Source organism: Sinocyclocheilus anshuiensis, unplaced genomic scaffold, assembly GCF_001515605.1.
Source record: "Sinocyclocheilus anshuiensis isolate Anshui unplaced genomic scaffold, SAMN03320099.WGS_v1.1 scaffold392, whole genome shotgun sequence".
NCBI lineage: Eukaryota > Metazoa > Chordata > Actinopteri > Cypriniformes > Cyprinidae > Sinocyclocheilus > Sinocyclocheilus anshuiensis.
Window position 1 is genome coordinate 2,571,066 of NW_015557091.1, and position 13,528 is coordinate 2,584,593.

The 13,528-nt window shown below is 33.4% G+C and overlaps 1 long non-coding RNA gene across 1 annotated transcript; it reads right to left on the reverse strand.

Moving 5' to 3' along the window:
• Positions 1-742: 742 nt before the first annotated feature.
• Positions 743-13,156, reverse strand: LOC107677231 (uncharacterized). Its single transcript, XR_001632814.1, has 3 exons — positions 13,145-13,156; positions 1,670-1,672; positions 743-1,348 (listed from the first exon to the last, which is right to left on the reverse strand). It is a non-coding gene; the product is annotated as an uncharacterized LOC107677231 (long non-coding RNA).
• Positions 13,157-13,528: the final 372 nt, after the last annotated feature.

Below are 13,528 nucleotides of genomic sequence, written 5' to 3' on the forward strand. Positions count from 1 at the left end.
CCGCTGACTGCAATGATAGCGCTTGGAATAGCCAGGACAATTTTTAATATAACTCCTGACTGGATTCGTCTGAAAGAAGAAAGTCATATACACCTAGGATGCCTCGGGGGTGAGTAAAACACAAGCTAATTTTCATTTTTGGGTGAACTAACCCTTTAAGTCGCTTGGGTATATTTGTAGCAATAGCCAAAAAAACAGTGTGTGGCAAAATTATCGATTTTTTTTTTATGCCAAAAATCATTAGGATATTAAGTAAAGATCATGTTCCATGAAGATATTTTGCACATTTCTTACCATAAATATATAAAAACTTTATTTTTGATTAGCAATATGCATTGCTAAGAACTTGATTTGGACAACTTGAAATTTTTTCAGTATTTAGAATTTTTTGCACCCTCAGTTTCCAGATTTTTAAATAGTTGTATCTCGGCCTAATATTGTCCTATCCTAACAAACCATACATCAATGGAAAGCCTATTTATTCAGCTTTCATATGATGTATAAATCTCAGTTTTGAAAAATTGAGCCTTATGACTGGTTTTGTGGTCCAGGGTTATTATTTAAGAGAAAGTAAGAAATAAGGAAAATCATTGCTGGTTCTCAGATTTCATGAATGTTATCCACTGGTTTTCATCCTCTTGTTGTTCAGTGCTTGAATAGCTCATCAATGCAGCTATGGAAATTCAATCATTCTGGCTTTTCTTGTGAGCTTGTGAGTAATCAGTCTGGATGTGGCAATGATTCCGGACATTTGCAGTGTGAGCAACCAGAATTTCCTTTTCCTGGTTTTTCACATGTAATCCCATTCTGTCATAATCAAACCGGCATATCATTTAATCAATGCTCTAAACCTCAAGAGAGTCAATTCAGCTTCACATTTCTTTCTTTCTTGTCCTCTTTCTGAGAGTGTTATTTTAGAATTCAGGTTCACGTTCCTACAGTTATCATTTAATCTATATTTCACTTATTCCCTATCATTAATCCTCAGTGTGGTTGTGTTCTGATCAATAAGGAGTTTTCTTTTCAGTAGATTTGAAAGAAAATGACACCACACTCAAAGCCCTCAGTGACTCTGCCATCAACATGGATGTGAAGTCCATAAGGATCACATTCAGATCAAATTCAATATAAATATGTGATGAGAAAGATTAGAGGTGATCTACCTTTGTAGCGTGGATACAAAGACATTCCCCTCATAAACATCCAACAAAATTCATATCGGAATAAGTTCAAGTAAACAAGCAAAAGTCTCTCGGTTTCATTCAACACTTGAAGATTTTATGAATTTAAGTGCCTCTCAAACTCTGAAGGGTCACTGTGGATAAAAGTAGCACATGGCAGATGCAGCCTCAATAATACATTGGTGCAGTGCATTGTGGGAAATATTATTGGGCAAAATAACACTGTGGCTTCTGTTGAGCCAATACCATGAAAACATATGGATTGGATAATAACTTCACAATTTACTGTAGACGTGATCTGTCTTTTCAGGTAAATAATAAAAAAGGAAGAAAGAAATAATAAAGGATTTAGTCCCAAAATGTCTCATTATTTTAGCTGGAAGGTTTGTTTTTCACCCTTTGCGATCTATATTATGACATCTTACATCTCTGTCCACACTTTCAATAATAAATCAGGGGGAAAATGAATAGAGAAATACACATATCACACCCTTCAGACTGCAATTTTCAGTATTTTTGAAAATAGAAATTACATCTCTAGCCATGTGTGAACGATTCAAAGTATTCATTAGGCAATTGCTGCAGTGACTGAACATCATAATTATTCTGTGGCTGAATACAGATTGGTGAGTGTAATTATCATTACCTTTGACTCTTAATAGCCATTGAAGTCGTGACCTTTGACTTTTAATCCCCGAGGAAAATGTTGCCATATACTCTAAAAATACTGAATTATGTATGGAGTGATTCACATTAATTAGTCCCAAATGTAATGCATAGAACAGTTTTATTCACAGTTAATTTTACAGTATGAACTAAAGGACAGACTGTTTGGAATTAATCCGAATGTCTAGTGTCACATCCATCCAATATTTCATTCATTAGTGTTCATCAGTTATTCGATGCACTGTGTGTCCAGACAGTGCTGAAAGAGCTCAAATGTTATTTCAACCATAATAATTTGTTTATTAAACTAAAAGGCCATCAATTAGGTTTAATCAAAGGCAGCACACAGGGGAAATTATTATATTTATCGGTTTTAAAGGAATATTTCTCCCACAACATAATGTTTGCTGAAAATGTACTCACCCACAGGTCATCCAAGATGCTGTATATGAGTTTGTTTCTTCATGGGAACAGATTTGCAGAAATGTAGCATTACATCACTTGCTCACCAATGGATCCTCTGCAGTGAATAGGTGCCGTCAGAATGAGAGTCCAAACAGCTGATAAAAACATCACGATAATCCATAATGTTTGTTAGAAACAAGAGACTATAGTCCATAATTTTGTATCTTCCCGTGAAAAAGTTCATCCCTTGTTGTTCTTTACATTAAATTCCGCCTACGTATTTGTTTAGAGCTGATTTGGACTGTTTTTGCTAGTAATCGGTGCTTGATGATGGATTTTTTTTGTACAAACCTGCAGCTTTTCACTTCACAGGATGTTAACTGATGGACTGGAATGGTGTGGATTATTTGTGGATTATTGTGATGTTTTTATCAGCTGTTTGGACTCCCATTCTGACGGCACCCATTCACTGCAGAGGATCCATTGGTGAGCAAGTGATATAATGCTACATTTCTTCAAATCTGTTCTGATGAAGAAACAAACTCATCTACATCTTGGATGTTTAAACGTTTTATGTTTTAATATATTATTTTTATTTTAGAATATATGACCAATTTTTAAATGCTCTTTACTTCTGGTGTAGTTATGGCATCTAAGCAAAACCTGGACACTTTGATTGCAGTCTAGTTTAACTACTTCAACAATAAATGTGCACTTTTGAATGTAGCAACCATAAGAGTATCATTTGCATACATTAGCATATATCTAAATTCATTATATCTTTAAAGGTGCTTTAGGCAATTTCTTTTTTTAATAAAATACCTTTTTTTTGCAAAAAATGTAACTTTATTTGTAGAACTGTGTTAAAGCAATATCACACTTAAATTTGTACCTATGGCTAAATCACAGCCGTGCACAGTGCTATTACTCAGTACAGCACTTTTGCATGGGTGAGATTGCCTAAACATGCACCTGACATTGAAAAAAGATTAAGAAATATGGATTATTAATAATATACTGTTTTTTGTTGTGACCCTCTTCTTAAACTTCAGCTTCGCTTATAGGAGTCTAGCCTTGAGGGTAGTTCTTAATTGTATAATAGAGTCGATGTCATTGATCCACTCTGCGTAAATAACATGGTAGGTCCTCTCATTCAACAGTGATTATACACAGTACCCGTTAGACAACAGCTACTGTTATTTAATGCAATGACAGAGCTGTGCTCTGAGTATCAAAGTACAGCCTTCTTTATTGCCTTTTTATTTGTTTGTTTTACGGTAATGGGAATTGCATCTAGTAAATCCTTTCACAGCCAGCAAAGTGAAGAAACCACTCCGGGAGTATTTGGAACACAGTACGGAAAATTCTACATGAAATATTCAGCGTGTTATGCTCATATGGCGCGCCGTTACGCTTGTGTGCATAAAGCGTTTCGCTCTCCCTGATTGAGTGTGATATATGAAACAGTCTTTCTCATACCGTACTGCATAAATGAAGTACTGAAACCCGGAAGACGATACTAAAGACACCTCTGTCTCGGAGCATCAGTGTCCTATCTGGAGCTCTTTTGGAGTGATCAGCGCAGCGCGCGTTTTCTGCTGGCCGTTCTCATCTGCTGATTTACATATTGATAGATTCACCGTGAATGGGAACTCATTTCAGCTTTGAAGATTCGGCTTAGAGCGAATGTGAATTAATTTAGATTCCCATTTCCTGTGCTCATAAGCCCAGGACGACCCTCGACCGACCGGAAGGAAGAGCGAGGCGGCGTGTCACAATGATTATGTTCACTCAGTAAAGATAAGAAAGTGAAATGTAAAATACAACAAAAGGCTTTTTTGTGAGTGTTTTATAGCAGCGTGTTCTTGTCAGCAATCATAGGTAGGCTATTCATAAGTTAAAGGGGTCATATAATGCTACATGCACTTTTACAAGTTGTTTGAACTGAAATGTGTGTTGGCAGTGTGTGTACACAACCACCCTATAATGATAAAAATCCACCCAGTGTTTTTTTGTTAATCTACTAAAATCTTTACCGTTTCTCAAATCAAGCCGATCTCAGATGCCTGTCTGTGTGATGGCAGCTCGGAAGAGAGAGGCGGGGTCAGCAGAGCTCATCAACTTGTGGAAAATGGGCATCCGATGACCCCTTTAAGTTCTGGCACAGGCACGTTTTCACAATGACTTTTAAAGTAACAAACATTTTTTTGTTTTAAACAGATTTTTGTATTTAAAGATATGTAAATACACTGTAAAATTATTTTTTATGTTGTAAAAGATTATTGGAGTATTTTTACATGAAGATAGTATTTTAATATTTGTACTTCAAAAATTCGCATTTGATTTGATGTTGCTTGCTGTTTCTTGTTAATTATTTTTTACATTTACTTGCAATTTCTGAGTGAAAACTCTTTCTACACCAATTTGTTTTTTTCAGTTTACCTTTACATTTCAGCGTATATCTGAATGTACAAAAATGTATGTGTAAAAATTACATACAAATATCTACAAATACTGAGATCAAAATGTTTATATAAAAATAATAAATAAATAAATAAAAACCCCACTGGTAATGTAAAATCATAATGAAATACAATGAATATTACATCATATAATGAAATATTTGCAATTTGTATATTACTTGCCAATTGTTTATAATAATAATAATTATTATTATTAATATGGCTCGTTTTTGAATATTCTTTACTGCCAGTGTATTTACAAGTATCTACCAGCATGGACTAACTTGACCATGCTAACTAGCAAAACCTGGAAAAGTACTTCAGCTACGTCAAGCTTCAACGACTTATACTGTGCGTTAAAAAAAATGGATGATTTTACAATGCAAAAGTCAAGGCTCTAAATCGCCATCCATGGATGAAAAGTAAACATTAAAAATTAGCTTGTTTATATCATTATAAAAAAAGTCTAATATGCTAATTACTTAATTGACTTTACTGACAAACTAATATACCATCTTCAGCTGTCTGCACTGAGAACAAAACAGCTATACTGTATTTAGACTAAATCAACAGTTTAGGCCTCAACACTGCCAGTCCTTAAATGGGTTTTGCTGATAAATTACTTCTGACAGTTTGGAGAAAATATACTTTAGTTCTCTCCATATCCTGAGCTCTAAATTGTTTTATCTTTCTCCTTTAAAACTTTGGAGTGATGCCACACTCTCAGCATGGCTGAATTGATTCATTATTTATTAGCTCTTGCCATTCACCAACTGTCAAAGTGAATCTGAAACACCAGCAAATATAATGCATCATCAAATCATATTGAAATGCAAACAATGGGGTACATGCATATGCAAATTGATCTCAAAATTGACCCTGTGTTGTGGAGGCACATTGAATGTGGCAGATGGAATTTAAAAGCCTTCAGTTTTACTCTGCTAAGCAGCTTACTGCTAATTATGGAAAATGGTTTTCTTCACTTTTGTTTGGTGCCGTAACGCAGCGGTTAAATGAAGCGGATGGCCTGATAGGAATTAATTGATTTATGGGTTTGCGTAGTGCATGGACATGAATACCGAGCCTGTGTTCAGGGGACGATCTAAGGATTAATTAGTCAAAATCAGCAGGTTTTGGTTCATTTGGGCACCACTATGTTGATCTTAACATGTTTCAGCAAGGTTCTCTCAAACTTATGAACAAACGTTCTTGCAGTAACATTAATAGAATGTTTGTTAAAAGTTCTCTGGTCTTTAATAATGTTCCTAAAACGTTAGCACAAAAACATTATTTATACATCGTTCATGGAATGTTTTTTCCTGAAATGGTTTAGTTTGATGTTCATCTAATATTTTTTAAATGTTACTACTTGTTTCAAAATGTTCCAAGAACATTCAAAAGTAATGTAGAATGGAATGTAAATGGAAAAACATAGTTTTTTTTAAGCATTTTAAAAACATGATGTTTTGAACATTCAGAGAATATATTTTTTATAACCTAATGGAAACGTTAGTAAAATGTGCTTAGAACATATTTTTGTTAGCTAGATACAGCCAAGCATTAAAATGATTTTTTTTTTCATAATAAACCTGCTTTTGGGTGTAAATATGCAACTAAAACCGTATTCGGATGAGATTTTCATATGGGATAAGTAACCAGTGTCTGTAGAAATTGTCATTAGGTGTGCCTATCAAACATAACTGACCTATTGCAAACTGTGCTTCTTAATTATGCAGGAAATATTAAATATGCGCACATGTCTTGGTTTATTAAAATACTGGACATGGGCCACTGAGAGATGATTCACTCAGTATGCTTTTCTAAACCAGTACATTCCTGTGGGAATTTTCCCAGGCTATTTATTTTATAACAGCGTGGAAATGCTGTGCAGTCTATTCTTGGAAAAATTACAGACATGGCTGATTTGAACAGGATTAAAATCATGGAGAAGCTCTGTTAATTATTACAATATCCCATCTCACCCATTTACAACTAATACCGTCCGAAGAGAGCTTTAGTTTCATTAAATAGCATGTTAAGCGTATTTAACTAAGCTGAACTAACTCATTAAAGGAACAGTTCACCCGAAAATGAAAATTTGAAAATGTACCCAATTAACGTCTTGTTACATGAAAAACGGAATGTTTTTAATAAACAAATCCATCATTAAGGCATTTTAACTTTAAACCATCACTTCTGGCCAAAATACAAGTCCATAATAACGTATCCTCCAGTGTTGTCCTCTCACATCAAAATCCACTGACACATTTGTTTAGAACTGTTTTTCTTTTAAGCAGTGCTTGATCTGTGCATATTTCTCTCCTGACTCGGACAAGACGACTTTATAGCACCCATTCACCGCAGAGGATCCATTGGTGAGCAAGTGATGTAATGCTAAATTTCTTCAAATCTGTTCTGATGAAGAAACAAACTCATCTACATCTTGGATGGCCTTTCTTTCTCTAATCGGACTTTCTAGCGCCATCTTATGGCACTCGGTTTGAAAGCCCATTTCATAGTGCATCAGACTCTTTTATTCCAGAAAAGCAAAGAAAATCCGCTTTTCCATTATATGCCCCTTTTAAACCCATCCTCACAGTTACGCCTAATCTGAAATGGCATTACTGAGTGTGTATCATATCTTCATATTATGCCATAATGTTCTCTGGATGGCACCCCTGTGGTTTGTAATATGACTCTCGGGGAACAACACATTCATGACACTTCAGCTGCATAAATCCTCTCAGTTTTGAGGGGACTTTAAGAACGACGAACTCTCCAAGCCGCATCGGGTTCAGCCGACCATACAGAGGAGTTCTGAAGAACACAATTCCTCGTTTCCAGTATCTACCGAGACCTCATTAAAAAAACAGGCCAGATCTTGAAGGCATGTTGTGGAATTTTAAGACACAATGTGAGCATGCGAGGTTGTTCATAAGATTATGCTCTGTGTTGCAACCTTGAAATGACACTCTGTGCGGTTGCTTAACTTTGCTTTTGCAAATTTAATAAAGCTCTAACATAAAGTCAAATTGTAGAGAAACATTGGTATGCTCAAACAAACAGTTTACACTTTTTGAGAGAATTTTGAGTTATAACCTTTATATTCAATGATTCCTCCTATAAAAAAACTATTTCAGTCGCAAGAACAATTTTTTTCTGCAATAAATAAATAAAATAAAAATAACAGAACAAAAATAAAAATAGAATGGAAGAAAACAATAAAATATAAAATCAAATATGTCATGTAATTGTGGTACATTCTGCTGCAATTTCATTACTTATTAAAATAAAATATTCTTTAATTAAAATCAAATATGTTCTGATTAAAGTCAGTTAGGAAAAGCTAATTATACTAGATATTTGTTACATTGCACATTAAATTAAACAAGAAATTTTGAAGTAGAAAGACTTAAATAATATTTTTGTAAAACATGTTGAAAAATTAAATGTACGCTGTAAAAATATTTTTCGAAGTTGTAAATAAAGCAAAAATGATTGTATCTATCAAACAAGTAATGATAAACACAATATATATATATTTTTTCCAGTATCATGCTTGAAATGTCACTAATACCAATTTTTATTGAATTTATAAATAGTATATTTCCTTATATTTAATAAGTTCACTTTAATTGTATGGGTCATGACAGAAACAGCATTAAACAAACCCACACTGAAGAAAAAAAAAATCTTATTCAGCATGAATTGTATTTTTAATTAATTTTTTATTTAAAATGTCTTAAGAAATTAAAACAATTCAAATTAAAATAAAAAAAAATATTTATAAATTTTAGGCAGTGTTGCTTTTCAAGTAAATGTATCTTGCATTAAAATGCTTTGAACATTTTTTTCTGCGATAAATAAAATAAAAATACCAGAAAAAATGAAAAATGTCATATAATTGTGGTACTTTCTGCTGCAATTTCAATGGTCCAAAACTGTATATTAAAATCAAATATGTTCTGATTAAAGTCAGTTAGGACAAGCAAATTACACTAGACATTTGTTACATTGCACCAGCTGTGTTAGGTAGTTCAGTGAAGCCTGGCACACTTACATACAACATGAGAAACTAATTAGAATTTCATTGCTTCAAATGAACAAAACCTGCAGTTAATTGATGGAACATTGTTGTCTGCGTATAGCTATTCCTCTGCTGGCAGTCTCGCTTTTTATTTTTATTATATGCACAATGGAGCAATTCAAGGTCACAAAGCATTTGGACTGAACCAGGAACCGTCAGAATCAAGCAAACCAGAGTTTCCAGGAGAACAGACAAAGTCAGCTGAGATGAAAGTCACAATCATTTCTTACAAAATCCTCTCACAGAATCCACCCACGTCTTGTCGCTCCGTTTCTACAGCATGCACTTTTGTAACTATCCTTATTGTCAAAAAACAGGATGGTGTGTCATTCAGAAAGGTTGCATTTGAATTCAACTTGAATTAAGGTTGCAAACAGGATGCTGAATTATAATTATAATTTGGATGGAAAGAAAATTCACATACAATAATAAATGTACTGCGGTTCTTTATAAAACACAGAATAGGATTCACTCAAACAAATTTCACTCAAACTGCTAGTAAATTTCACAAATATTATAAAGAAATGGCAAGTAACACATTGAATTAAATGTGAAATTTTGAAATAGTATTTTTTTCCCTAAAACATACACTAGTAATGTTTATTTCAACTTCTGAAAATTATTTGTCACAGTGTACATTTTTCAACATGATTCAACTATTAAACATGTACACACAACGTAGAGGGTCTTACGCAGTGTTGCTTCTCAAGTAAATGCACCTTGTTTAGATATTTTGAAAATATTTCCTGAAAAATACAAAAATGAGACAAAAATACTTGTTAAGAATTAGACTTTTTCTGCAGTGTACAATGTGGTTGACATTTATGTGTTAAAAATTATGCTTGCATAATAATTAGTGAAATGTTGCAAATTTAGTAAAAATTAATGAAGCAATGTTTTTCATTTTGAGATAGTGTTATAGTTTTTATGAATGCTTTCAGTCAGTTTTTATTTTTATATTTTATATTTTCATTGTAATTTCAAAGTTTTAGTAATTATGTTGTTTTTGTCATTGTAAGTTTATTTTTAAATTAGATTTTTTATATCAGTTTTACTTATTTTAAAACATTTTAATAACTAATTTAATAACTAAATTAATAACTAAAATAAAATGAGAAATATTGCCTTTGCAGCTGTTTTATACTTTATTTTTGTTTCAGTTAATGTTTTTGATTACAAAAATGCTGATTTTATTTTTATATTTCTGTTTTCACCTTTATTTTAGTTACATTTTTAGTATTTTTTATTGTTTTTGCCGTTTTTATTATTTATATAGGCTTTTTTATTTTTGAATTATTAATTTTAGTTTAGTAAGTTTTAGTTATTTTACTTGTTTTTTTTTTCCAGTTACACACTAAAAAATGCTGGGTTACATTTAACCCAGCATTTTTTAGAGTGTAACATTCATTTTATAACCAGTATCAAAAATGTTTTTTATTTATTTGTTTATTTATTTTTTATGGTTTTAGTTTTAGTTTTTTTTTTTTTTAAATACCTGAAATAACCTTGTCTTGTTATAGCCAATTCTTAATTTCTGACATTTGTCTTCCAACAGTGTTTTAGGACTTCTTTATTCTCTGGGTTTCTATAGGGTGAAGGCAAGTTCAGTTTCTGTTGAAATTCTAACACTCAGTTCTGATTTATGTCTAACGAAACAGTTTTTTTGTGAATTTTACCACATTTGATGATGGGAATCGCTGCCAGGAATCCATAACACAACACGATTTCAAGTGCCTTTGAGCCGAGGGCTGAGAACGGACGGATACATCAAAGAGCGGGGCTGGAGACGAATGACTGCCCGACCCGCCTGCACATCAATTCTGCATGGGCCTGAGAAAGAGCATGCGCTGGGCTAAACCTCAGAGGAACGCCATCATGAAAAGTTGATGTAGTAAAAGACAGAAGGCGCACTAATAAGAGACCGAAAAAGACAGCGAGGAGGGAGCCGAGAACTGCAGGCAGGACAGAGAATAAAAAGAGACAAGTGAAGAGAGAGAAAACCAGCGGCGCGAAAACTTTCTGCAAGCCTGACTTCTGTCTGATCACAAGCAGAGAGTTTGTGAGACAATTTAGATGAATTGAAGGGAAGTGGAGCTGATGGGCGGCATATTCTGCTGAGGCCACGTCTTCAACAACAATATTTCTGCTAGTAAACATTAGGCTGGAGTGAAACTTAGAAAATGAGCATTAGAGAGAGAGAGAGAGATGTAAGGGAGAAGGCCAACAGGGCAACAATATGCTGTCAGTGTTGTTATAAAGAGTACCAAAGGCCAGAAGAAGCCATTATCTTGTTTTTACAGCACTGATATCTCACACAAACAAAAGCAACTTCAGCGCAGTTGTTAAAAATTCAACATTCAGCTTGAAGTAAAAACAGTTCTAGCTTCTAAACAAGACTTTATGATATTTTTATGTCTAAACTTGGACATAAATGCGGTCATCCCTTCTTCTATGTCAAACTATGGATTTTTGTATTTTTTGTTTTTTTTGGTGGTGGTGGTTTTGTTTGCTTTATTGTCTTCCAGGGGACAAAAAAATAAATAAATTCTGAAGCATTAAAAAAACATAGCTTACTTAATTTTCTTAGCATGTAATTAGTACCATATCGAAACATCCTTAAATAAATGTACTTGAGAAACAATATATGTAAATTACGTTTGAAGCATAAACCACTTGCAAATTTAAAAATCACAGTTTGAAATGCAAAATAGACATTAGTTTTTCAAATTATATGAAGCACATTTCATTATATTTAATACATTTCATTGAATGGTTCAAAGAACCCACTATGACTAATAATTTATATTTTGTTTTATATAAAAAGGAATAATTAGGAAAAAATATGATGTAATATTTATGGTTTATCATAAAACTAGCTTTTAAAGGAATAGTTCACCCAAAAATTAACATTTGGTGAAAATGTACTCATCATCAGGCCATCCAAGATCATTTTTTTTAAATTTTGTGACTTGTTTACCAATGGACGCTGAATGGGTGCCGTCAGAATGCAATATTATGGATAGAGGAATCATATTTTAGCCAGAAGAAACAGTTTGAAATTAAAAACATATTTTTTTCTTACAAACATGCGGCTTTTGCTTCACAAAATATTAATTGATGGACTGGAGTGGTGTGGACTACTTGTGGATTATTGTGATGTTTTTATCAGCTGTTTGGACTCTCATTCTGACGGCACCCATTCACTGCAGAGGATCCACTGGTGAGCAAGTGATGTAATGCTACATTCCCCCAAATCTGTTTTGACGAAAAAAAAAAAAAAACTCTAAAAACGAACTCTCATCTAAAGGTGAGTACATTTTCAGCAGATATTTATTTTTGGGTGATCTATTCCTTTTTCTTGTTCTCAACACAAACCTCACTGAACTGTTACATTTATACTTCAGAAGTAGTTGCAAGACTTGATTGACATGGAATACATCATATAATACAAAGCTATATATAAAGCTTCACAAAAGCAGTTCATTAAATGCACTACACGTCTGCAAGATGGTAAGAACGAAACCACACATACCCATGATGCATTGCAACATGAATAGCAAATTAGATCAATTTATTTTGAGACATTACACTGCTTTCTCAGAAAACAAGGCAAATTTAAATAGTTTTACTGCAGAAGAAGACAAAACGTATGACTTGCTGTGTAAAACAAATTAGTAAAACTTTAGCACAATAATAACTAACTACTATGCCTACTATTTCTGCAAAAAAAAACGTTTCACCTGTTTGGAAGCTAATGATTTCCTGCCTGCATGTGTCCATGTGTGTTTGTAGGTGTGCATGCGTGTGGGCATTGGGTGAGTGACAGAGCGATGTGGTGTGTGTGTGTAGGGGAGTCAGATGCTCCATTTGCAGCAGGAGTGTAATTGGACTGAAAGACATGTGTTTGTTGAAGATAACGCACCTCGATCCAGCGGCCTCACGCTGCCTGACCTCATTCGTCTGCCATCATTCTAAACCTATCAGCTCATTTGCACGCACAGACACCTGAAGAGAGAAGAGGGAAAAGAGGAAGAGTGTGTGTATCATTGCCAAAGGATTTGCCTAATTACTGCAATGCATCAGCCTTTCTGTTTAAGGAGGGTTGCAACACTTGGAGCCTGTTTAATGCAGCCCATCTTTGTTTTTTTAACCTGATTTCCAGGTTTTCATGTAACCATCAAGGCAAAACAAGTGTTTTGAGTTTGTACTGCATATCGAGAAGTAATCCGTGTTGAAACTATTAGACAACTTTGAGTAATAATGAATTGCTTGCACTAATGGGCCCAATAATGTTTAGATGATTTCACATATGCAGGTCTATTTGAATTTACAGTGCATCATACAATTTATTATTGCACTTACTTACAAACATTTATGAATGTTTTTGTATATAACATATGCTCATCAAGACTCATTTATTTGATAAAAAAATACAGTAAAAACAGTAATATTGTGAAATATTATTACAATTGAAAATATATGAATATATTTTAAAATGTAATTTATTCCTGTGATGTCAAAGCTGAATTTTCATCAGCCATTATTCCAGTCTTCAGTGTCATACAGTGTTATTTTAGTAGCAATGAGATACTATTATAGTTTTGATTAATATTTTGAGTTAGTTTAAATTTTTTTATATACTTTCTGTTTTCATTTTAATTGCAGTTAGTTTCAGTTAGTAATTGTGTTGTGTGTGTTTTTTTTTTCCATTTTTTTTCATGTCTATA